This window comes from Triticum aestivum, chromosome 4D (genome assembly GCF_018294505.1).
Source record: "Triticum aestivum cultivar Chinese Spring chromosome 4D, IWGSC CS RefSeq v2.1, whole genome shotgun sequence".
NCBI lineage: Eukaryota > Viridiplantae > Streptophyta > Magnoliopsida > Poales > Poaceae > Triticum > Triticum aestivum.
This window is the reverse complement of record NC_057805.1, coordinates 226454186-226477752: the sequence shown is the minus strand read 5'-3', so window position 1 is coordinate 226477752 and position 23567 is coordinate 226454186. Positions and strand designations below refer to the sequence as shown.

At 52.9% G+C, this 23567-nt stretch overlaps 1 long non-coding RNA gene and 1 other non-coding gene across 7 annotated transcripts; both read left to right on the top strand.

Annotated features, from left to right (window-relative positions):
- The first annotated feature begins 9986 nt into the window (after positions 1-9986).
- On the top strand, positions 9987-15651 carry LOC123097352 (uncharacterized). Of its 6 annotated transcripts, none has more exons than XR_006447104.1 (6): positions 9987-11328; positions 11577-12123; positions 12195-12314; positions 13495-13782; positions 14526-14682; positions 15156-15651. It is a non-coding gene; the product is annotated as an uncharacterized lncRNA (long non-coding RNA). The 6 variants fall into 6 exon arrangements; XR_006447100.1 differs by having other exon boundaries at positions 9987-11685; positions 12076-12123; XR_006447102.1 differs by having other exon boundaries at positions 9987-12123; positions 12229-12314.
- Positions 13113-13199, top strand: LOC123100956 (small nucleolar RNA SNOR75). The gene has a single exon (XR_006448563.1). It is a non-coding gene; the product is annotated as a small nucleolar RNA SNOR75 (small nucleolar RNA).
- Positions 15652-23567: the final 7916 nt, after the last annotated feature.

The following is a 23567-nucleotide window of genomic DNA, read 5'->3' as shown; positions in this document are numbered from 1 at the left end:
ATAAAGTTGCATAGTAGACATCAGCACTCCATCTCCAGCCCAATTCCATTCTCCTCCTGTCCATCTTCGACTTCTACTACGATGCCTTCGTGGGTGTGAGGCCTTCAATGGCACTCTTCTGCCATTAGTTCAGCTTGCGGCTACACGACCGGACGCAGTGGTCTGCTTGCGCTTCCTTCATCGCAGTCCGGAAGGGGAATGTGCTCTTGAAAGCCAGGAAGAAGGTGAAGGGCTTACGACACCGCTGGGTCTTCCTGGACGTCATGGGCCTCAATCCACTCCTGGAGCTCCCAATGGAGTTGCCTGAGCAGATCCCGGAGTAGGGTTCCACGAAGCTGATCAACCCACAGGCGAAGCCCGTCCTGGGGAGGATAACCTCGAACATGGAGGCCAAGCTACTGAAGGGGGCGATGATTGTGAAGGAGTTCTTGACGCAGCACCTGGCGCCGCTCCAGTCGCACACGAAACCCTTGTGGGAGTACCAGGGCGCGAGGGACGACATAAGGCTTCGTCCCGCCAGCCTGACGGGTGAGGAACTGGACAAGGCCTTAGCCGCCCTGCTCAGCAGCGATCCGGGGGACATCCCCGAGGCCTACGCCCCATTGTACCGCCGTGACGACAGGGAGGACTTGGTCGCCGCCATGCCCGCCTTCAATGAGCTGGGGCTTGAGCCATCCAACCAGCACAACTCCCCCGTGCTGGTGTCCTCAGGCGACAGCGGCGGCGAAGAGGACTCGAAGGAGACCGAGGACGACGAACTGGAGGAGGTGTCCCCTCCGTCGTAGAGCGAGCTCCTCCGCAACCTCGAGGACAAATGACACCGACGAGTCTCCGACTATGGACTCCCTGCGCTTTGTCAGGGTACATAGGCGTCCAAAGCCTGCCCCACGAACGGCGCGGGCATCTGGCCGGGCGGCCTCAGGCATGGGCGCTGCAGTGCCCCCTCCAGGGGGCTCCCCACGCCTCAGCGGAGCAGCCAAGGAGTCGGCCCCGTCCTCGGCAAGAACCCAGCCGAAGGGCGGGGCGGCCCCCGCCGGGGCGGACACGGCCTCCTCGGCCATGAACTCACAGGCCGACCCCCTCGCTCCTCCAGGTGGCGACGCTGCGTCAGGGCCTGCTGACAACCGTCCCGCCAGCCCTCAGGACGCGGCCAAGACCATGCCGAAGAAGAGCTGGGGTACCTCGGCCTCCGCCGACGAGGAAAAGAAGAGGAAGTGGGTCGCGCCATATGAGTAAGTGACCTCCCTCGCTTCCTGACGAGGCGTTGATTACGTGTGTGCTCATATCTTCCCCCCTCATGATAACCAGAAGTAGCGGCGCGGCAAAGAGAAAGAAGTTGGGCGTCGCATCGAAGGACCCCCTTGTCCTGAGGGTGCCCTCAGCGCCCGGCCGCAGTCATGGAGGTCGCGGGAGGGCACCGCGCCGGTCTGGCGCGACCCTCAGGCGTATAGGCAGCATTGCGCCAGGGTGTACGGGTGTGCCGCCCGCTCCCGGAGCCTTGTCGGCGCCGCTCGGGGGGCGGTCGCAGAAGCCATGATGATCTAGCCCGCTGTGCCGCTCGTTTTGGCCACGGCACCTTCGGCCTCGGGGAAGGGGACGATGGCCCTGATTCCTCCTGCTGCTCCAGCCCCTGCCTCCGGAGTCCGGACGCGAGGGATCTCAGCCTATTGCGCAACCTCAGGCCTCCTCGACATCCGCAAACATGGCGGTTCACCAGGCAGCCCCTAGTCATGCGGAGCCGGAAATGGCCAAGAAGGGTGGTCAGGTGATGCGACACCGTCCTCGGAGAAGAGGGTGTACAAGGGGAGGTCCGATCTTCATGGCGTAGGATCGATAAATGGATGGGGATAACTAGCTGCAAGCAGCCGGAAAATGGAAAATAAGAGATTATGACCCGACGAGGAGGATGCTCACCGAAGCTTGCAATCCGAACACTAGCCGATCCACAACCCGCAATACTACCCCACACAACCACGCTCAAGTCATGGAGCACAAGATAGGTGCAATCCACAAGGGAAACCACAAACTCTAACCCACACAACAATATCCAGTCGTGGAGCACGAATTAGGAGCAATTTCTCAAGGAATCACGAGAATAAGGGTAACAATAGCTCTCCAATCTCAGGAGGAGTCTATGTCTTTGTTCTTTGATAGAAATCGCAAAAGTCCCCAATGAAGGGAAGAGCTAGCCTATTTATAATCTGGACAACCCCCCTGGATAGGTGTGAAAGAGAGCCAACTTTGGTTTGACTAAATGGCTTAGAGACTTAACGAGGTAGCTTCCGGAAAACTCTCATTGGAGGTGGTTGGCAGTTCCCGAGCAAATATTGTTCATTGGAATCGAACAATGTTTCCTTCAGCAGCAAACTTGAGTTTGGGGAACCTTTCGCAAGTTGGGATATCCAAACTCGTGCAAAACATTGTTTCGTCAGAATCGGAACAATGTTCCTTCAGCAGACAACTCATTTCTTCATGAATTCCTAACTTTGTTTCTTCGCCATAAAACATTGTTTTGCATGGACTGAAATGTGTTTGGCCTTCTTCGATATCGCACCTGAGTTCAACCAACAACAAAGGAGGTGAAGGTATAACCATGTTTTCAGGGTCAAATGATAGACTTAAGTTAGCGTTCACCTAATCATGTATTTGCATTGCGCGACTTCTTGTGATTGGACCGTTGATGATTGGTGGTGTTCTCCCCATGGTTGGGATGTCCTCATCATCCTCCCCTCTTGAGAAGGAGTCATCCTCGACTCTAAAGGCCTAAAGTATGGGGAAAGATCGGAGACATTGAAGGTTGGGCTAACACCATATTCTTCTGGAAGATCGATCTTATAAGCATTGTCGTTGATCCTCTCGAGCACCACAAATGGTCCAGCATCGCGTGGCTGCAACTTGCACTTGCGTTGCTCAGGAAAACAATCCTTTCGAAGGTGTACCCACACCAAATCGCCTTGCTCGAACGCCATCTTCTTCTTGGTGGGCATGTGTTGATCATAGGGCACCTGCAGCATCTCAACGTCTCGACTGAAAGAACATTGAGTCCGGCGCCACCATCAATGAGGGTCTTGGTGACGGTGACGTTGCTGATGGTGGGCGTGCAGAGCATGGGGACGTGCCTGCGGTGGCCGAGCACTTGAGGTGGTCCTTGGAGTCGAAGGTAATGGCGTACCATGACCACCTGAGGGGACGCGCGGCCTCAAGCCTCGGGAGGGCCGAGTTCGCCTCACGAGAGAACTACTTGAAGATGCGGTTCGAGGCAGAGGCCTTGGCACCACTAAGGGTGTAGGCGATCATGCGGGGTTCCTGGAAGCCCCTAGCCCCATCATCCCGTTGGTTGTCGTCATTCCTTCTTGGTGGCGGCGGCAGTGGAGGGAGGCCGACATTGCCTTGAGGATGGGCCTCACGAGGCTGGTCACGCAGGGGCCATCGTGAGGCTGATCGCGCCAGCGATCCTCGTGAGGCTGGTCACGCCAGTCCTGACGAGGGTTGCTGTTGTCCCAGAGGCCTCCATCGCGGCCTCCTCCATGGCCGAAGCCATGGTCGCCGCGCTCGAGGCGGCGACCGAGGCGCTCGTCACGGAGTGCCCTGAGCTCCTGGCAGTCGTTGGTGTTGCGGCTGTGCACGTTGCGGAAGATGCAGAACGGGCGGTTATCCTTGGGAGTTTCGTCGTGGTCTCAGTCGCACTTCATATGGGCTCTGCTACCAGCACCATGGGGCCCTTGTGCTTCATTTCCTTGGCCTTGGCTTTATTATCTTCAGGGTCGGCCTCAGGGTGCTCGAGGAGGGAAAGGCGGCCCTCTTCAGCCCTGGCACACCTGTCCGCCAGGTTGAACATCTCCAGAGCCGAGCACAAGCCGTCGTGGATGGCGAGCTCCTCACGCATCTTTATGTCTTTGACACCCTCGATGAACGCCGAGATGATGGCTTCATTTGAGGCCTTCAGGATCTTGAGGCGGACGTTCGTGAAGCGTTGTATGTACATGCAGAGAGTCTCACCTGCCTGCTGCTTCACACGCCGGAGGTCGTTGACAGCAAGGGCGCGGTAACGGGTGCCTTGGAAGTTGGCGATGAATCGCTCACGGAGCTCATCCCACGAGCAGATCGAGCCTTCTGGGAGGTGCAGGAGCCAGGAGCGCGTGCCGTCCTAGAGGGCCATGGGGAACCAATTCGCCATGACCTTGCCGTCGCCATTCGCCGCCTCGATGCCTAGCGAGTAGAGCTGGAGAAACTCCGCAGGGTCGGGGGTGCCGTCATAGCGTGGAGGCAGGTCTGGCTTGAACTTGCCTGGCCAAACGATGCGTCGCAGCTCTCGGGTGAAGGCGCGGCAGCCCGCCGCACTAATGGGCACGTCACACGCGAGGGGAGCTTGGTCTTGACGCCCACGCGCCGCAGCCTCCAGCGGGGCGCGGTCCTGATGCTGGCGCGGTGGTGCGGGGAGCACACGCGCACCACCTTGTGGCCGCTGCACCACCTGGCAGCTTGCCTCATTCCGCGCCGGCGCCGGTGCCCCACGCGGCGCGTCGCGTGGAGGCACGTCGCGCCTGGGCTCGTTGTCGGCGTTGCACATAGGAGGAGGAGGCGCGCCATGGGCCACTTCGCCCGCCCGGGAGGGTGGGGGGGGGGAGTGAGTGGGACGGTGCCGGGGCCTCGCCGGCGGTGTTGACGAGCTCAGTGATGCGGCCCAGCCAAGCATCGTATCCCTTGTTGGCGAGGCGGTAGCGCAGCAGCTCGCGCGCCATTAGCAGCGCAACCTGCGCGTTCGTCGGCCCGCGATGAACCTGGGAGGACGATGCCATCGCTGGAGTGAGGGACGGAGTGGCGGTGCGACCATCACATTGTACGGAGGGCGGTAGCGATGAGTCGTGCTGCTCGTGAGCAGCAGGGTCAGTGGCAGCATTAACTACAGGAGAAGCACAGCGGCGCGGGACATCGCGGCCCATGGGCGCCGTCTAGGAGACGCGAGCAGCCTAACACTCGGTGTGGACTTGGCGGACGTTGGTCATGGGAGCGACGAGACGGAGATGAAGCGGAGTTGGAAGGAGGATTTCGACACGCCCCTACCTGGCGCGCCAAATGTCGAAATCGGGGCTCCACGGACTCAAACAAGGTTCAAACTCTGGGGCGTGTGCGAAGATCTAATTCAACCTCAGCCTCAAGCTCATTACCTCATGGCTTGGCCTTGTCGAGTTCGCATGAGTGGGGAAGGGAATGAACACAGAGATTTACCCAGGTTCGGGCCACCCCCCAGTCCTGCTTTGTGGTGGATTGCCTCCTGAGGAGGATGGGGATGAACAGGTATAGTGGATGAGCTGCCTCGCGAGGGCTCTGGGAGTGAGAAGGGAATCGACCCGCCCCCTCCTTTATGGTGGAGACTAGCCTATTCTTATAGTGGCCTTGGTCCTCTTCCCTCATAGCTTAGGCGGGAAGGGATCCCACAAAGGCCAATTTGAAAGGGGACAAGAAGTATGTCTTATCCTAACGAAAGGTGGTCTTCGTCTGCAAAGCTTCTAGTCGCGACGGAGAGGTGGACTCGGTGATGACATTCGTCCTGCCGAGCCCGTGGTCTTGGTCTTGTTGCGCTGGAATGGAAACCTTTGGGGGGGCTCCTTGGGAACCCGCGTCTTGCCTCCTTTGCACCAAAGAGGAAACTGTCCCCCTTTGCGCCTGCTGGCGCCCGCCAGGCCTTGGTTATCATGGATTACGTCATCGAGAGCCTCGTGAGGCTGGGTACCTGCATAGAAATCTCCGCTCCTCGGGAGGCAGGCTCGGGGAGCTGCTCCTTGGGAGGTCTTGGCGTCGTTCGCCTCGTGATGCCGGGGGCCCTCGCGAGGGTCTTGTCCTTGGGGTCTCGTAGCTGGGCCGTACTGGGCCGTCGACGAGGCCGCGCGTTGGGCCGCAGGTAGGCAAGTCTGGGTACCCCCGATCCCAGAACACCAACAGATATAATTTCTAAAAGTTATTGTTTGCATGGTTAGTTATGATCTTTCCTGAAAACCTGGGTGCTATTTAAGCATATATATGGACACAAGAGCAAAAGAGTTCGTAAAAGTTTTTCTTTATCACTTTCAGTTTGTCAACTGAATTGCTTGAGGACAAGCAATGGGTGAAGTTTGGGGGAGTTGATACGTCTGCATCGCATCTAATTTTCCTATCGTATTTGCTCTTCTTTTGGACTATAATTTGCATGATTTGAATGAAACTAACCCGAACTGACGCTATTTTCAGCAGAACTACCATGGTGTTGCTTTTTGTGCAGAAATAAAAGTTCTCAGAATTGGACAAAACTTTTTGGAGAATTATTTCGGAATAAATAAAAAATACTGGAACCAAGACCCACTTGAGGGGGGCACCAGCTGCCCACTAGGCACCAGGGCACGCCACCCCCTCTGGCGCTCCCTGGTGGGTAGTGGGGCCCATGAGGCTCTGCTGTCCCTAATTACAACTCTATAAATTCCTATTTTTGTATAAAAAATAGGAGAGGAATTTTCATCGCGTTTTACGATACAGAGCCGCTGCCACCTCTTGTTCTTCATCGGGAGGCCAGATCTGGAGCCCGTTCGGGGATCCGGAGAGGGGGATCTTCCGTCTTCGTCATCATCAACCATCCTCCATCACCAATTTCATGACGCTCACCGCCGGGAGTGAGTAATTCCTTCGTAGGCTCGCTGATGGTGAGGATTGGATGAGATTCATCATGTGATCGAGTTAGTTTTGTCAGGGCTTCATACCTACTATCCACTATGTTCTGAGATTGATGTTGCTATGACTTTGCCATGGTTAATGATTGTCACTAGGGTCTGAGCGCCATGATTTCAGATCTGAATGTTTTATGTTTTCGCCATTATATCTATGTTCGTTATCCGATCTTGCAACTTATATGCACCTATTATGTGCTATGATCCATAAACCCCAAGGTGACAATAATTGATATACTTTCCGGTGATGCATGACCGTAGTTTGAGGAGTTCATGTATTCACTATGTGTTAATGCTTTGCTCCAGTTCTCTATTAAAAGTAGGCCTTAATATCCCTTAGTTTCCTTATGGACCCCGCTGCCACGGGAGGGTAGGACAAAAGATGTTATCCAAGTTCTTTTCTGTAAGCACATATGACTATTTACGGAATACATGTCTACATTATATTAACGAATGGGAGCTAGTTCTATGTTGCCCTAGGTTATGACTGTTATATGATGAATATCATCGAACAAAATCACCGATCCAATGCCTACGATCTTTTCATATATTGTTCTTGCTAAGTTATTACTGTTGCTGCTACTGTTACAACCGCTACAAAATCATTGCTACTGCTATTACTGTTACTATTGCTGCTACTACTATTGCTATCACTATCAAACTATCATACTACTGTGCTACTGATCACTCTACTGCAAATATTTAATCTCCATGTATGGTTGAATTGACAACTCAACTGCTAATACTTACAAAAATTCTTTGCCCCCCCGTGTCGAATCAATAAAGTTGTATTGAATACTCCACCCTTGAAAACTGTTGCGACCCCCTATACATGTGGGTTATCACAAGCATCTTTTAAATTTTCTCCTCCCCTTTGTTTGAATTGAGAACTTCATTCTCAGGGGTCCACGTAACAAGAGAGGATTTATCCGTAGTGATAAAATGGGCAAGCAAACAAAAGGTTGAACAAGAGAAAGGCAAACGAAAAAAAATTATTTTTTGATTTTCACAAAAACGAGAAGAAAATGGAAAATAAAGTAATTGCAAGGAGATGAGAGTTTGTGTATAGGAACCTAATAGATGTTGATGATGTGTCCCGACAATGGCGCCAGAAATTCTTCCTGATTGCTTGTATCTGCTTTGGTATTTCCCCGAAGAGGAGAGGATGATGCAGCACAACAACGGTAAGTATTTCCCTCAGTTATGAAACCAAGGTTATCAATCCAGTAGGAGAACCAAGTAACACTATGTAAATGGCACCTGCACACAAACCACAAAAACTTGCAACCCAACACGTAAGTGGGGTTGTCAATCCCTCCTTGGTATTGAGATAAATTAAATTGTATGAGACTTGATAAATAGAACTAACTAAAACACAAAATAAATTAAATAAAGGAAAAACACAACAAGTTATTTTTGGTTTTATATGATAGCAAAGTAGACCCGGGGCCCGTAGTTTTCACTACAGGCTTCTCTCTAGAAAATAGCATACGGTGGATAAAGAAATTACCGTTGGACAATTGATAGGAAAGCGAATAATCATGATGTTATCCAAGGCAATGATCATGTATATAGGCATCACATCCAAGATTAGTAGACCGAAATGATTCTCCATCTACTACTATTACTCCACGCATTGACCGCTGTCCAGCATGCATCTAGTGTATTAAGTTCATGGAGAAACAGAGTAATGCAATAAGAACGATGACATGATGTAGACAAGATGTATTCATGTAGGAATAGACCCCATCTTTTTATCCTTAATAGCAACGATACATGCGTGTCATGTCTCTTTCTGTCATTGAGAATGAGCACCGCAAGATTGAACCCATCACAAAGCACCTCTTCCCATGACAAGAAAAATCAATCTACTTGGCCAAACCAAATCAAAATTTCGGAGAAGAAATATGAGGCTATAACAATCATGCATAAAGAGTTCAACAAAGACTCCAATAATATTCATGGATATAACTGATCATAAACCCACAATTCATCGGATCCCAACAAACACACCACAAAAAGTCATTACATCAAATAGATCTTCAAGAACATCAAGGAAAACATTGTATTGAAGATCAATATGAGAGAAGAAGCCATCTAGCTACTTGGTACGGACCCGTAGATCTGTGGTAAACTACTCATGCATCATTGAAGGGGCAACAAGGATGATGAAGAACCCCTCGTGATCGTTCACCCCTCCAGCAGAGTGTCGGAAAATGCCTCTAGATTGGATCCCGTGGTTTTGGAACTTGCGGCGGCTGCAACTATATTATCTCGATCCCCTAGGGTTTTTGGGATTTTAGAGTATTTATAGAGCTGAAGGTCGGCGGAGAAGCTTCTTGTGGGCCCCACTACCCACCAGGGCACGCCTAGGGCCTCTAGCGCACCCTGGTGCCTAGCGGGCCCCAGGGGCCTCCTCTGGTGCACTTCCTTGGCCTCCCGTGTGTCTTCTGGGCAGAAAAAAAATTCTCCAAAAAGTTTCATGGCATTTGGACTCCATTTGGTATTGATTTTCTGCGAAGCAAAAACAAGCAAAAAAACAACAACAACTAGCACTGGTACATATGTCAATGGGCTAGTCCCAAAAATTGATATAAAGTTGCTAGTACATGAATATAAAACATCCAAGATTGATAATATAACAACATGAAACAATAAAAAATTATAGATACGTTGGAGACATATCAGATGCCATGAGGACAGCTGCTGACCAGAAGAGGTCTTGTGGATATGCCCCACACATCCAGATGCTTATCAAGTCCAAAGTTGGTACATGCAGATATCTACTAGATCATGAGCACCTTCCCCTTGAGCCAGAGTTCGAGGATAATGTGGTGGTGATGGATGCCCCACACCCCATATCGGATTCAGGGATCCGCAGACCCAAGAAGGTTCGAACCCTGGGGCGTGTGCGAAGAACTCAACCTCTCATGCCTACCAACTCGTCGCCCCACAGCCTAGCCTGATTCGCGTGAGCAAGGAAGAAGATGAACACGGCAGTTTGCCCATGTTCGGGCCACCTTGCGGTGTAAAACCCTACTCTTGCTTTGTGGTGGATTGGCCTCACGAGGGGCTTACGATGAACTAGTACAAAGGATGAACAACCTCGCGAGGTTCAGGGATGAGGAATGAGTCGACTTTTTTATGATGGTGGCTAACTTATCTTTACTCTCTATTCCTATTGTCTGAGTTGATAGGATTGCGTCCACGACTTTTTTTCGTCCCATCACTTTCATCTTTTTTTTGTCTGGTTTTTTTCGTCTCGACCCAAAACACCCACCGGTTCCGACGCGAAAGAAAGTAAGCAGCCAAGCCCCGAACACCTCGTCCCTCGCACCCAGCCCTCCCTCCCTGCGCCGCCGCTACCACCTATGGATCAGCCGGACACCACGACCTCCATCCCTAGCCGCCCGCCATCACCCCGTCCCCTAGCAGCCATGTACAGCGGGACGACCACACACGCCTTACCTAGGTGGGTCTCGGCCTCCCTCCTCCCTTCGTCCAAGGCAAGGAGTTCCCTTCCCAACCCGATCTGATGGAGAGAGGGCCAAGCCTTGCCGGTCCGGTGTTCGTTGTGGCCAGATCCGGCCGTGGGAGCCACCGTAGAGCCGCCACGTCGGCGGAGCAGAGCAGCTCGACAGAGGTGGGTGCCTGGTCTCGTCCAGCAGATCACCGTCGGTGGTCACGACCACGTCATTCCCTGTCACGTGTCCCCTTCAACCACAGTGGTGCTCCTCCCCGCGTCGCCGTCGTTGGTGGAGCTCGCCTCACTCTCCTCACTCCGTCGGCTGCAACCACTCTTTACCTCCTCGGTGCTCCTCTTCGGCATCCACCACAGGCCAGTGAACGGCGACGACCAGGAGGCCTCTACCTCGACTGCAACCGGTCGTGGTCGTCTCGCTTCTCCGTGCCGCGGCCCCATACAATCGCGCCGCCGCTTCGCATCCCTCTCAATGAAGAGGGCTACAAGAGTGGGAAGAACGCTGGCCGCTGGGCCTCCAAGCGCGAAGACACAGGAGGAGAAGCTCGTGGAGGTGGCGGAAATCTCACAATCGCATCTCCCGTCTCTCTCCCATCCAAGTCAGGCGACGAAGACCGGCGGCTGCGACCACGCCCCACCACCGTGCCTGTTTCTCCGGCTATCTCCCCTTCCTCTCTCCGCTTGTCTATCCTTGAATTTTGAATTTTGCTGTCAGTGGTGACCACTACATCATCATCATCGATGGAGATGCTATTGATGTCGATGAACATGGCTATGTAGAAGGTTAAGTCATCATGGATAAATATGTCGATGAACATGGCTATGTAGAAGGTTAAGTCATCATGGATAAATGGGGTACATCACGTGATGCTACTGCAACTGCTTTGGAAGATCAAATGAATGAGCCTGAGCAATACATCAGTGTAGCAAGCAAGGACATGGATGGTATTCATGTTGAGGGGAAGATGTTGGAGCAAAGGACCTGCGACACGATCGGATTTCATTGCTGAAAATCACAAGGATGTGTTGGAGTGTGCCTGCCATGAATGGGGTGCACCTGAGTATGATCTTGCCTTGGACATGATAGCTTATCAAGGTGCTAGATAAATTATGTCTTCTAAGGCGGTCCCAGCCTTGCTTTGCAATCCTGTAATCCTGCTATTCTCTCTGAACCTTTGCTTCTCTTCTTTTGTTTTAGTTCTTAGAGTGTCAGATCATTTTTTTACTTTAATTGTGCCTGCAGTTTACCTTCTTTTATTGAGTGAATCTGGTTCTAATTGTTTGGTCAATTTGTTAATTCAGTTATGGTTGAAAAATGCAAAAAGATTAGTGTCCTGTTTATTGTGTTCCTGTGTGAACTTGTTCTGAACCTTACGTGCTGCTGTTTTACTTTTCAGTTTTGTCAGAGTTATGTTTTGGTTGGCTGATAGCTTGCAAGATCTTCATATTCTACTATTTGCTTCTTTTGGTTTGTGTAGTCCACATAGAAGGCCATCATCTAGAAAGGTAAGCATTTGAGGCATGTCCGGATTCATGTAGCTTAGTTTCAAGGAAAAGTGGATAAAGGTGTAGCGAAGACCAATTAAATAGAGCAAATAAAATCACATGGATTTAGAAATTAGATCATTGTGGAGCTCAATCAAAAGGTGAGATTGATTATTTCGACCCTTTAGATTCGGTCAAATCATAGGTTTATTGAAACGACTAATTAGATTGTTAATTTTAGAATGAATTTCTTCCTCAAATTTGGCTATCCTACTAGTCCTTTCCAAATCCTTATATATTGTATGCAGGAACTGAAGATATGTAGCTGAACACACAGCTGGATCCTCTTATTGTTTATTGTCCATAAAGTGTCTTATGCAAGTACCCCATTAATTCCATTATTATTTGCAGGAAGCGACGAATTAAAACTTGCTGGATTATGGCTCTTTCCTCGTGAAGGTAAGCTTCTCCGGTTGATCCATTTATATATCTTAATTCGATAACTATGTTTATTTTTCATTGCTTTTCAGAGTATTTCGGGAAGTATGACCTCAAATCTCTCAGGTTCATCGGCTCAGGTGTCCTGCCCGCTTGGAAGGGATGTGTTGAAGATGGTGCACATGAATTTTCCTGATGATGTGATTGTTCAGGTAATTTTCCAATCATTCTGCAATTCTTGTTGTTTTATTTATTTATTGTCGAGGGACATTAGTATTTTGAAAGATGTTCTTTGCATTTAAAGAATATTGACATCTTCAAGGTTATGCAATCATCTCCTGGGGTTAGTCTCCCTTGACTAGGTGTACTCATTTGATGAGACATTTCTAGGCTTAATTTGCACTATCAAACGGGTGCCTTTTAGACTTGTTTCCTCTATGTTGCTAATTAATTGTTGCCTGATACATACCTTCGCATGGAAATTCACAATGGGTGCATCTCAACCGTGAAATCTATATCCATTGTTAATTTGCCATGTCCTACACAAGACATGTTTTATCATCTCTTCCTGATGTTGCCTCTGGATCTTAGTAACTCTGTAACTCTTCCTTCCCACATCTAAGTTGCAGCTTCATTGAAGAAGAACCTTCACCTGTACAAGTTTTAGTTTCCTTTTGCTAAGTATCATCTTGCTCAGTCCTTTCCCTTCTTGTGCTCACAACAGTACAACGTCTATAACTGCATATCCGAACTAACATATTTCTTCGTTGTTGATTCGAACTAACACAAAGGATACAAAATACATAGTCTCTTAACTCAGTGTTTAGTTTCTGAATGTTGACTCAGAACATGTAATTATTTTTCCTGCTCATGCATGCATTCAGTTTCAGAAAGAGAAGGCCAATAAGATGACATGTTAAATATGGATAGCTCATTCAATCAATGAACAGTCAACCGGAGAATTTCACAACCAACTAAAGGCCCGTGTTAAATATGCATGCATTCTTAGTTCTCTGTGATGATGAAAATAGATGACGAGTCTGATGTTATCCATTGTATTAAACCATGAGGACAATCAAGGCATTTGTCTGAGAGATATGTGCTTCCCCTTACTTCTATTTCAATTCATTTTACTGTATGATAGTGTTGCTGGCATTATGAGGAAGACAATTGTTGTCTCATCTATTTGGCAATAAATTCCTCCTACTCATTTTTAAAGTATAATCGGCGTCATACAACCTATGCCAAGAACTTCTACACTGTGTTGATAGCATAAATTTTATATTGCTACTACAACTTGCTTTATTTTGTTCTATTTTATTTTTCTGATCCATCTTGCTTTATTCCGTTCTATTTTTTTTCTTCTGATTTCTCCCTGTAATATTTGTGCAGGTACCTTGCAGAGCTTAAGATTGGTGCGGAGAGGAAAGAAGTTGCCGAGAGCACCATGAACGCGTACAAAGCTGATGCTCTGGTTACTGGCAAGGCAATTTTTAAGTGTACATATAGACATGACGAGTAGATCCTTCGGGCTGAGTTTTGCGCATTTTTTGCAGGACATCAGCCCTTGCAGATTTGGCTCTGACTCATCCCATCAGGCTTGGGCTTGCGCTCAACTTTTCTGGGTTCTACTATGAGACCTCGAACTCCCCTGACCAAGCCTGCAACCTTGCAAAACAGGTTTGTTGCTTCTCCTTTCCTCTCCATTTTTTTAGTTATCACGATTTTCAGCCCATTAATCCTCTAGCAATATATGCTTGTGTAGGGAAAGTTGATAAAGCTTTGGTATAACTCCCCCAATTTTTTCAATTTGTCGTCACCGTGGAAGTTACCACGCTAGGATTTTGTTTATTTTTTTACAGTAACTTTTGAACTGCTCAATCTTAAGGTATATGATAGAAGGAATCCATACTAGCATGCATGCTAAGTTTATTTATTTATTTATTGATTGAATACTGTGTGGCAAAAGGAGAGTTGGTATCTTGCCCCATTTTTTTTATATCCAGCAACAACTGATTCCCCACATCCAACCCACGCGTGGGCCATAACCGACCTTCAGCGAAGCACCACGATGAACGCCAGGTTCAAAGAATAGTGATGCCATATATTCAAAATCTGTCTTCTCATTATATGCTCTGTTCAAAATCTACCATGTCCAAAGAATAGCGATGACCATTGAAATCTCAATACCATTACCTTAAGTAGCCTGTGAACCCTAAATTATTTCTTGAGAAAGTAAACATATTTTACCACATACTCCCTCTGTCCCAAAACAACCGTCACTGTTTTACTATAATTTTGTACTAGATCAGCTACACTTATTTTGGGACGCTAGGAGTAGTTTTCTTTTTCTAAATTTGGATCATAATAATTGTTCTTTGAGCTCTGTAATAATATTTGTCATTAATCTGTTTTTTGTGCAGATAGAGGAGGATAAAGAAATGGTATCTAGGATTGTGTAGAACGTAGATACAACCATTGTATTAAGGGTTTGGCTAGCTATTTCTATTTGGAAGCAATTCCTTCATGAACAGATGATTACATAAAAAGTAATCACATCCGAGTGCTATACTAACATTGGTAATTATGAGTTCATGCTAGCTATTTCTATTTTGAAGCAATTCCTTAGGAACAGATGATTACACTATATTTTTTATAGGAAATATTGGATAAAAGTCGCTAAAAAATTGATCATTCCGTTGCACCTAGCATCTGATTTCTATTGATGTTTGTTCTTACAAGAACATCTATAAATAGAAGATTTGCCAATAAAATTTGAGTCCCCGATGAGCAGAATAAATTTTCTACTTTAGAAAATGAGGCAAATTGCATTTCATTAGATATGGTTTTATAACAAATTGAATGAGCGAGCAGTTATTTTTTATCAAGTCAGTACATTTTTTTTGGTTAGGATAGAAGGGCAAGTACATTGATTGCTTTCATAGTTAATAATGGTCACGGTGGCGTATGAGTTGCATGCCCAATAACGGACATCATATTTTTATTTCGTCATAATGCATGACATTAACTGTATGTTACAATGTGGACATCAGATCTACCTTCTTGGCTCGGGGGTGTCACGGGCTACGCACGCCTCCCCCCTTGATGGCGGTGTCAAATTAGTACAAACACGTGGGGAGTGAATCATGGCGGAAAGCAAGGCGGTTGGCGAGGGACTTCTCCTTGGCGGTCTGTGGGGAAGTACAATGTGAAATAGAGGGCGCCATGGCGAAGGTGAGGTGGGTGTCATCCAGTTTTAAAGAAGAGGGCTCAAACAAGAAATGTCATGTTACATCAAGAAACCAAGTATGAAGGAGAGGGCCCGGCAGAAAAATGGAAGAGTGCGTCATGGGGTGGTGCTTTTGTGTTGGACATGGCTGTTGAACATAACATGATGGATATTTCGATAACCATATTTCTCCCCCACAGGTTTTGGATTTGGGGTGCCCAGACAGTTGAATTTTTGGTAGCCTATTGGGTGCCCGTTTAATGTCGAACAGTACTCAAATTTACGAGGGAGAAATAAAGCTTCAACCGTAGACGACCTTAGTTATTTGTTTGACTCATTCATATGCATTGTAGCTCGTAGCAACACACGGGCATTCTACTAGTATTTATAGTGGCCTCGGTCCTCTTCCCCCCAAAACTTAGGCAGGAAGGGTTTCCACAATGGCCAATTTGAAAGGGGACAAGTAGTACATCTTATCCTGACGAAAGGTGGTCTTCACCTGCGAAGCTTCTGCGAAGCTTCTGGTCATGACGTAGCGGTGGGCTCGGCGATGACATCCGCCCTGCCGTGCTGGTGGTCTTGGTCTCGTTGCACCGGAATGGAAACCTTTACCAGATTCCTCGGGAACCCATGCCTCTCCTTGCCTCCTTAGCACCAAAGAAAAAACTGCCTCCTCTACGCCCGCTGGCGCCCGCCTGCCTTGGTCGTCATGGCTTGCGTCATTGTAGCCTCATGAGACTGGGTACATGCATAGAAATCTCCGCTCCTCATGAGGCTGCCTGGGGAGGCTGTTCCCTCTGGAGGTCTTGGTGTCGTCCACCTCGCGAGGGTCTTGTCTTGCGGTCTTGCAGATGGGCGTACCGGGCCGTCGAAGGAGCCACGCCATGGGCCGCAGGCAGGCAAATCTGGATACCCTGGTTCCCAGAACGCCGGCAGTAGCCCCTGAGCCCAAGGCGCGCTCGGGCTTGGATTCAAGGCGAAGCCAAGGAGCAAGGGCGAAGAGCCGCGGGCCCCAATCGCCTCCGGGCCAGGCTGACCCGTGGCGCTTGACGGGACGTGGGCGTCTCCGCTTCCCCATGCTGCCTCGGCAACCGCCTGACTTGACAACTGCCTGGTTCTCGCATCCGAGCCACCATTCCCCTGCTACGCGCTTGCCCTCTGCTTCTTCCCCTCATCGCAAATTCGTGTCCTCTTTGCGAGATTCCACGATAGCTTTAATCCACCTTGCTGCCATGGTTCCCAGGAAGAAGAAGGGCAAGACCCCTGCAGCGATGGAACCCTCGCCGGGGCCAGAACCAGCGCTGGGCCGGTCCATGGTGATCAACCACGAGGGGCTGGATAAGGTCCGACACGCAATCGCCGCCGATTCCAATTTCCAACGAGTGGAAGGCGACGAAGATCTGGCCTGCCTCCCGGACTTTATGTGACATGGAGGCCACCGAGATCCTTCTTTATCTTTACGCCCTTTTCGCCGGCCTGTTGCCGCCGTTCTCTAATTTCTTCAACGCCGTGCTCTCGCACTATCAAATCCACGCACTACATCTGCATCCCGGATCCATCGTCCTCCTCTCCGCTTTCGCGTTTTTGTGTGAGGCCTTCGTGGGCATTGCTCCGTCCGTGGCCCTGCTCCGCCACTTCTTCTCGCTCTAGTTGGTCGACGGCAAGCAACGCTTGGGGTACGTGTCACTTCAGGCGGTGGCCACAACTGCAGGCTCCGGCATCAACTCCACGCTCCGCCCGGACGCGCAGGAGGGGGGGGGTCCCGGCCTTGATATCCGCCTGGCTAGGCGGCCACCGCGACCTACATAGTTACTCCTTCATCGCTGGCAATGCACTCCCCCAGCTCTTCCGCCTTCCCGAAACAACAGCCTCCTCTTCCAATCTGACCTGAGCTCTGTCCCCTCCGTTGCCATGGCGCCGAGCCGAACGAAGAAAGGGAAGAAGTCCCAGTCCTCAGCCGAACCACCTCCGACCCTTGAACCAGCCGTTGATCGGTCGGTGGTGCTCAACCAGGAAGCCATGGACAAGGTCCGCCTAGAGCTCGCCGCCGACTTCAACGAATGGGGGAAGACGGTGGCCTGGCCCGCATCCCGCGCCTCTGTTGATAGGATAGTCACCGAGGTCCACATCTTTGTTGACACCTTATGGGCCGTCCTGATTCCCCCTTTCTCGTCCTTCTTCAACGCCGTGCTCTCCCATTACCAGATCCACATGCTGCACCTAGATCCCCAATCCATCGTCCTTCTTGCTGTCTTCGCCTTTGTCTGTGAGGCCATGGTGGGCATTGCTCCTTCTGTGGCCCTACTTCGCCATTTCTTCTCGCTGCACCTTATCGACCCTCGGCAGTGCTCGGGATGCTTGAGCTTCCAAGCCGTGGCTACGACGACCGGCTCAGGGATTAACTTCGAGCTCCCGCCGTCTGTGAGCGGGCTCCGGAAGCGGTGGGTGTTCGTGGACGTCGGCGTGCTCCGCCCCCGCTCTCGCTTCCGTCGGCGCCCGCCGTTCCCAGCTCTGGCTGGGGCCACGAGAGGCTCGCTGATTCGCGCCTTGCCCATGTCTGGCGCCGGTTGAAGAGGCTGAAGGATCTTGGTGTGACTGCGCCCATGGTGGTGAAGGAGTTCGTCCGGCGCCGCGTTGCTCCGCTCCAGCGCCATTCTCGACCAATGTGGACCTTGTCCGGCAGTAAGGACCGCATGAGGCTTCACGAGTCCGGGCTTCCTCCTGAGGCGCAACAAACTGTGCTCGAGATCCTGACGGGCGACCCGTCGCCAGCCAACATGCCGGAGGAGGGTTGTCTCTTGTACTGCTGCTCGAACAAGGTGGAGTTCGCGAGGCAGATGCCCCCTTTCGATGTGTGGGGACTACGTTTGGCTGGTCTTGAAGGGCCTCGCGAGAGCCCTGTCTTCGTGGTTCCCTTGCCTACGGCCGGTGCAGTGATCTCCCCAGAAGTGGGCGCAGGGGGCGACCACCGTCGGCCGCTGGGCTACTGAGGAATCGACGCGACTCAGGGCTCCTGAAGGGTCGTCCCACGGGCCCCTGGAGAACCGTCCTCAGGAAACAGTCGGAAGGGCGTCGCAGCCCAATACTCCTGAGGCTGCAGCCCCCGAGGCCCCGGCGGGTCGCCACGAGGCTGAGGCCAAGGTCTCCACGCAGCCCAACACCCCTGAGGTCGCCTCCTCAGGAGTTACTCCAGTCGCGTCGGCTCCGACTGAACTTCGGCGCGCTCTGGAAGAGAAAGGGATCTCCAAGCTGCAGCGGTGATGCCTTTCGGCCATTGAAATAGAGGAAGTATATCGCCATAGACGAGTGAGTACCTTATCTTTGCAATTTCTCGAGTGCTGCTTCCCCCCTGACTATGGCTCCTCAGGGTCTCTTCTGCTGAGGTGGCGAAATCTCCCGAGAAGCAACCTCCTCCTACCTCGAGTCCCCTGCCGGCCTTGAGCGCCCCAAGCCAGCATGCCGCACTTGGCGCGAGGTCGGCCGAAGAGGCAAGCGCGCCAGCCTGGTGCCTCGAACCCGTGTTCTTGCCGTCCCTCCTTCGTGGCCTTGCCTGGGGTGCGGAAGGTGTGCCAAGGGCTCCTCCTCTTGTTGTCGATCGCGGCTGGGTGGCTTCAGCCCTGGCCTCTCCTTCAGGCAACGAGCCGCTCCCCCCCTGAGCTCCCGACGGGGCCCGAAGGGCGTCTGGCAAGGCACCGGCCCCCAGCCCCCTGCTGGAGGAGGCGAGCCACCTTGAACCTCTTCAACACCTCCCGGCATGGGGGACGGGCTCGGTCTTGCGTTCGAGCTCGAACGCGAGCGGGGTGCCGTCCGTCACGAGCTCTTCCAGGAGGCGATGGGTGTGTTGAGCCGGCTTGGGGAAGAGCTTGTGGATGTCGACGCCCGCCTTGAAGCTGAGGGTCTCCGGCTGATGGAGGAATGGCATCGACTGAAGGTGGCCATCAACCTCGGGCGCCTTCAGCGCGAGCATGCCAATACGAAGGCCGAGGCATCCCTCGCAACCTCGCGCGAGGCCAGCGCCCGGGCCTTGGAGGAGGCCAGGGAGGCGGACCACCGCCGCGAGGTCGCCGAGAAGCGCAGGCATGAGCTCCTGGCCCTGAATGCCTCCCTGGAGCACCAAGTGGAGGTGCGCAGAGCTGTTTTGGCGTCGATGAAGGGGGCACCATATGATGAGGAGGAGATCTTGAGGCGCGAGGAAGCGCTGATGGTGGAGGCCACGGAGTGCAGCCTCGAGCTTGAGCGGTTGGAGACGACGGAGCGTCAGGTTGCCAAAGCGGAAGATGCTGCCAGCGCGCGCGAGGCCAGGACCCAGGAAGAAGCTGACCGCAGGGTGGTCGAGGCTCATGCTGATCTTGCCAGCAGGTACGACCTGAAGCTGAAGCTCTTGGAAGCCGAGGCTGAGGGCAGGACCGCTGCCCTCAGGTGAAGGTTGGCCGAGGCGGAGCAGTGCGAGAAGGCCGCAACAGCTGCCTTGATCTCCATGCAGGCCGAGTTGGCCTCCGCTCGTGCCGAGCTGCTCCCACTCCAGCGGCGAGTTGCCAATGCCGAGTCCTTCACGCAGTAGAGCAGGGAAGAGGCACTCCGCCGGCAGACGTTACTAAGCAAGCATACTCCCATGCTTCGGGACCTCAGGACGAGGGACAATCAGGCGCTAGGCGCCATTTGCGACGAGCACGCCCCTCATCCCCACGCAGAAGACTATGCCAGCCACCTCCGCTTCTTTACTGATGTCGTGACGCGCCTGGAGAACCGGGCTGAGAGGGCTCGTGAGCTTGTCGAGGAGAAGAGCCGAGGCCTCCTCGGGCGCGCGTTTTCCCGCGTTTTCAGCCATCTCCAGAACATCAATCCTGACTTTGACTTTGACGCCGCCATCGCCCCGGTGCCCGAGGTCATCCGGGACAACCTAGCGCACTGGGTGGATGACAATGTGGATGCTCTGGTCAGGGCCTTTGCTTCTGATGATGACGCGGTGGTGGTCGTGGCGGATGAGGGCGGCGCGGTTGATGACGGTGAAGATAGCGCCAGCAGCATGTCTAAGAGTGATTCGGAAGATGCGGCAAGCGACATGTCCGACTGAGCCCGCACTCCTTTATTTTGAACCTGCATGCAAAAGCTTGGGCATGGCCCCTCACGATGTAAGAGAATTTTGGGGAGGGGGAGCCCCTCATGTAAACGGACTACTATTTTACTTCTCAGGCTAGGCTTGAAACACGCTTTTGTGAGCTCACGAGCCCCTTGCGGGCTTGCTGCCGTAACTTACCTTAGTCCAGTCGGGCTTCAAACTGATTTGGCAGCTGCGGATGTGCATTTCTTCCGAGGGGAGTCCTTTGCAGGCTCGCGAGGTTTTGTCCTCCTGAGGGGTCTGCTAGTCCGCCCGAGAGGGCCTCGCGAGGAGCGAGCACCAGTCATGGCGGGGTGCGTGCGTAGTGCGTGCATGCCACGCCCAGCCCCCGCTCGCGAGGTGCTCAGAAGGGGGGAGGTAGCAGACGCAAATCTCAAAACAATGCACGAATCCAGAAACTCACAAAATCAACATGAACGAGAAAGGCACCCCCGCGATTGCCAATGAAAGTACGGCTGCAAATTTGAGCTACAGAAAAGAGGTCGAAAGCAAATGGCTGCGTCCGACACCTAGCTAGTCTTCTTGTCTTTCCACCAGCGCGGAGCTAAGTGCTTTCAAAGGCCGTGAGCATAGTCATTGTCGGATAGTGTTGACGGCCAGCGCGGAGCATGGTGCTTCTACTAGGACGTGGGCGGGAGCCCCCGAGCCCCGAGGGCGGCTCTCCGGAGACTCCGGGGCGTTTACAGCCCCACTCATTATTACGTGAGTGTCATGGGCGGAGACCTTCATAGGCGCGAGCCTTGCTTCATATCGCCAGACGAGGGCCCCGCCTTGCGCCGCTCTCGACCACCGTTGGGGCGTCCGGAAACCAGGACGATGCCAAGGGGCAAAGGGGATGCTAGCGGCGCCCTCCGCGACCACGGGCCCTCTGCCGGGGGGAAGGCTCGCCGGTGCCTCCCCGACAGAGGACCTACTTCCAAGCGGCGCCTTACTCTGTGCGATGCGGAGAGGGGCCTTGCTCCAGGCCCCTCCCACGTAGCCCCTAGTGCGCTTCCCCCGGTGGAAGTGAGGCTGCCGCGCTGGGGTCGTCGTCCACCGCTGTGACCTGATCAACCTGCGACCCATGGTTAGCGTAAGCCTGCTCCTGAGAGATTAGCGGTACCCTGCGGTTGTTGTCGTTGGCGAGGTCGGCGAGGCTCCTGGGTGGCTCCTGGAAGGCCTCAACTTCCAGCATCTCCTCTTCCTAACCCGGCTCGAGGAACGAGCCGGGGTCATCCTCCGGCGTGTACTCCCGGCCCATCATGCGGGGCACATAGGCCTCCGGAGCTGCCGCCCCGGAACCCCCGCCGAGACGCCCCGCGCTCCATGCCGCCGGGCCCAGCGCACCGCCCTGGGGGTAGTAGGGTGGCATCCGGCTGGGGCCGCGGGGGCAATGCTCGTGACCACGCCCATTGGGGGAAGCACAGGTGTGGCCGCGTGGCCGGCACCGCTGGCCGCGTCGACGCCGATGAATCCTCCTGGTGCGCCTGGGAGCACGCGGGCGTGGCGAGGCCCACCGTGTGATCTGGCCACAACTTGAGGTGTAGGTAAGGAGCAGAAAGGTGGCGTACCCCTGGTTGCGGCGTCCAACAACTCAGCGACGCGCTCCAGCAACGCATCGCGGCCGCTCTCCGCCAGCCGGTACCGCAGCAGCTCCCGTGCCACTATGAGCGCGGCTCTCATGTTCGCTTGTTCCCGTCGGGTGTGTGGCGCCGTCGCTGCCGCGTAGCTTGAGGCCCTTGCATCGGCCCGCGCGCGCCGCGGTGTAAGGGTGGATGGCGCCGGCCCGCGTCGCCCGCGTCCCGCGGTGTTCGGTGGTGCGCGGGCCGCTTGGAGTGCGGAGTTGAGGTCTTCTTGGGCGGACGGTGCCACCCCGATGGGCCAAGTTGCCCATTGGTCGACGTTGGTCCTCGGGTCGCCGGACATCGGCGCCGCGGGGTGTTGGCGGATCGGCTGATGGAAGAGAGGCTTCGGCGCACCTCTACCTGGCGCACCAAATGTTGGATTGCGGGTTCCGGCAAAACCCTTAAGGTTCGAACTCTGGGGTGCGCACGAAGATCTCTCTCCCCCTAGCTCACGCTCTCACCACGATCTCAAAGCTTAGCTCGCCGAACCCGAAGAGCAAGGGACACAAGAGTTTATACTGGTTCGAGCCACCGATGTGGTGTAATACCCTACTCCAGTGTGGTGCGGTGGATTGCCTTGTAGACTGGGATGAACAAGTACAAGGGAAGAACTACCTCCTGAGGAGAGGTGTTCTCGAGCTCGATGAGCTTGTGCGTGTGTGGATGGAATGGATCTGATCTTGGATCAGTTGGGGCCAAATCAGTTGCCTCCTACGGTGGTGGCTAGTCCTATTTATAGAGGCCCGGGTCCTCTTCTCAAATATTAGGCGGGAAGGGATCCCACAACGGCCAATTTAAAGGGGGACAACTAGTACAAGCTATCCTGACAAAAGGTGGTCTTCGCCTGCCAAAGGCTCTGTTGGTGACGCCGTCGTGGGCTCCGTGATGACCTTCATCCTGCCGTCCTGCGGGTCTTGGTCTCGTTGCACTGATATGGAAACCTTTGCCTGATGCCTCGGGACTCCTCGCCTGCGCCTGCTCCTTTAGCACCAAAGAGGAAACTAGTACTCTGCGCCCGCTGGCGCCCGCCTGGTGCCTGCCTGGCCTTGGTCGTCATGGCTCACGTCACAGGAACCTTACGAGGTGCCCCTCGCCTTGATCTCTCCGCTCCTCACGAGCAAGCCTAGCGAGGCTGCCCCTGAGGAGGTCTTGTGTCGCCAGCCTCACGAGGATTAGCCCCTCGCGAGGGTCTTGAGCATTTGCTGGTGAAGATGGGACGTACCAGGCCGTTGGCGGGGCCACGCCGTGGGCCGCAGGCAGACATGTCTGGGGACCCCCGTTCCCAGAACGCCGACAGTCCTACCCTCCCATGGCAGCGGGGTCCTATTGGAAACTAAGGGATATTAAAGCCTCCTTTTAATAGAGTACCAGACCAAAGCATTAATACTTAGTGAATACATGAACTCCTCAAACTACGGTCATCACCGGGAGTGTTCCTGATTATTGTCACTTCGGGGTTGCCGGATCATAACACATAGTAGGTGACTTGCAAGATATGATCAAGAACTCACGT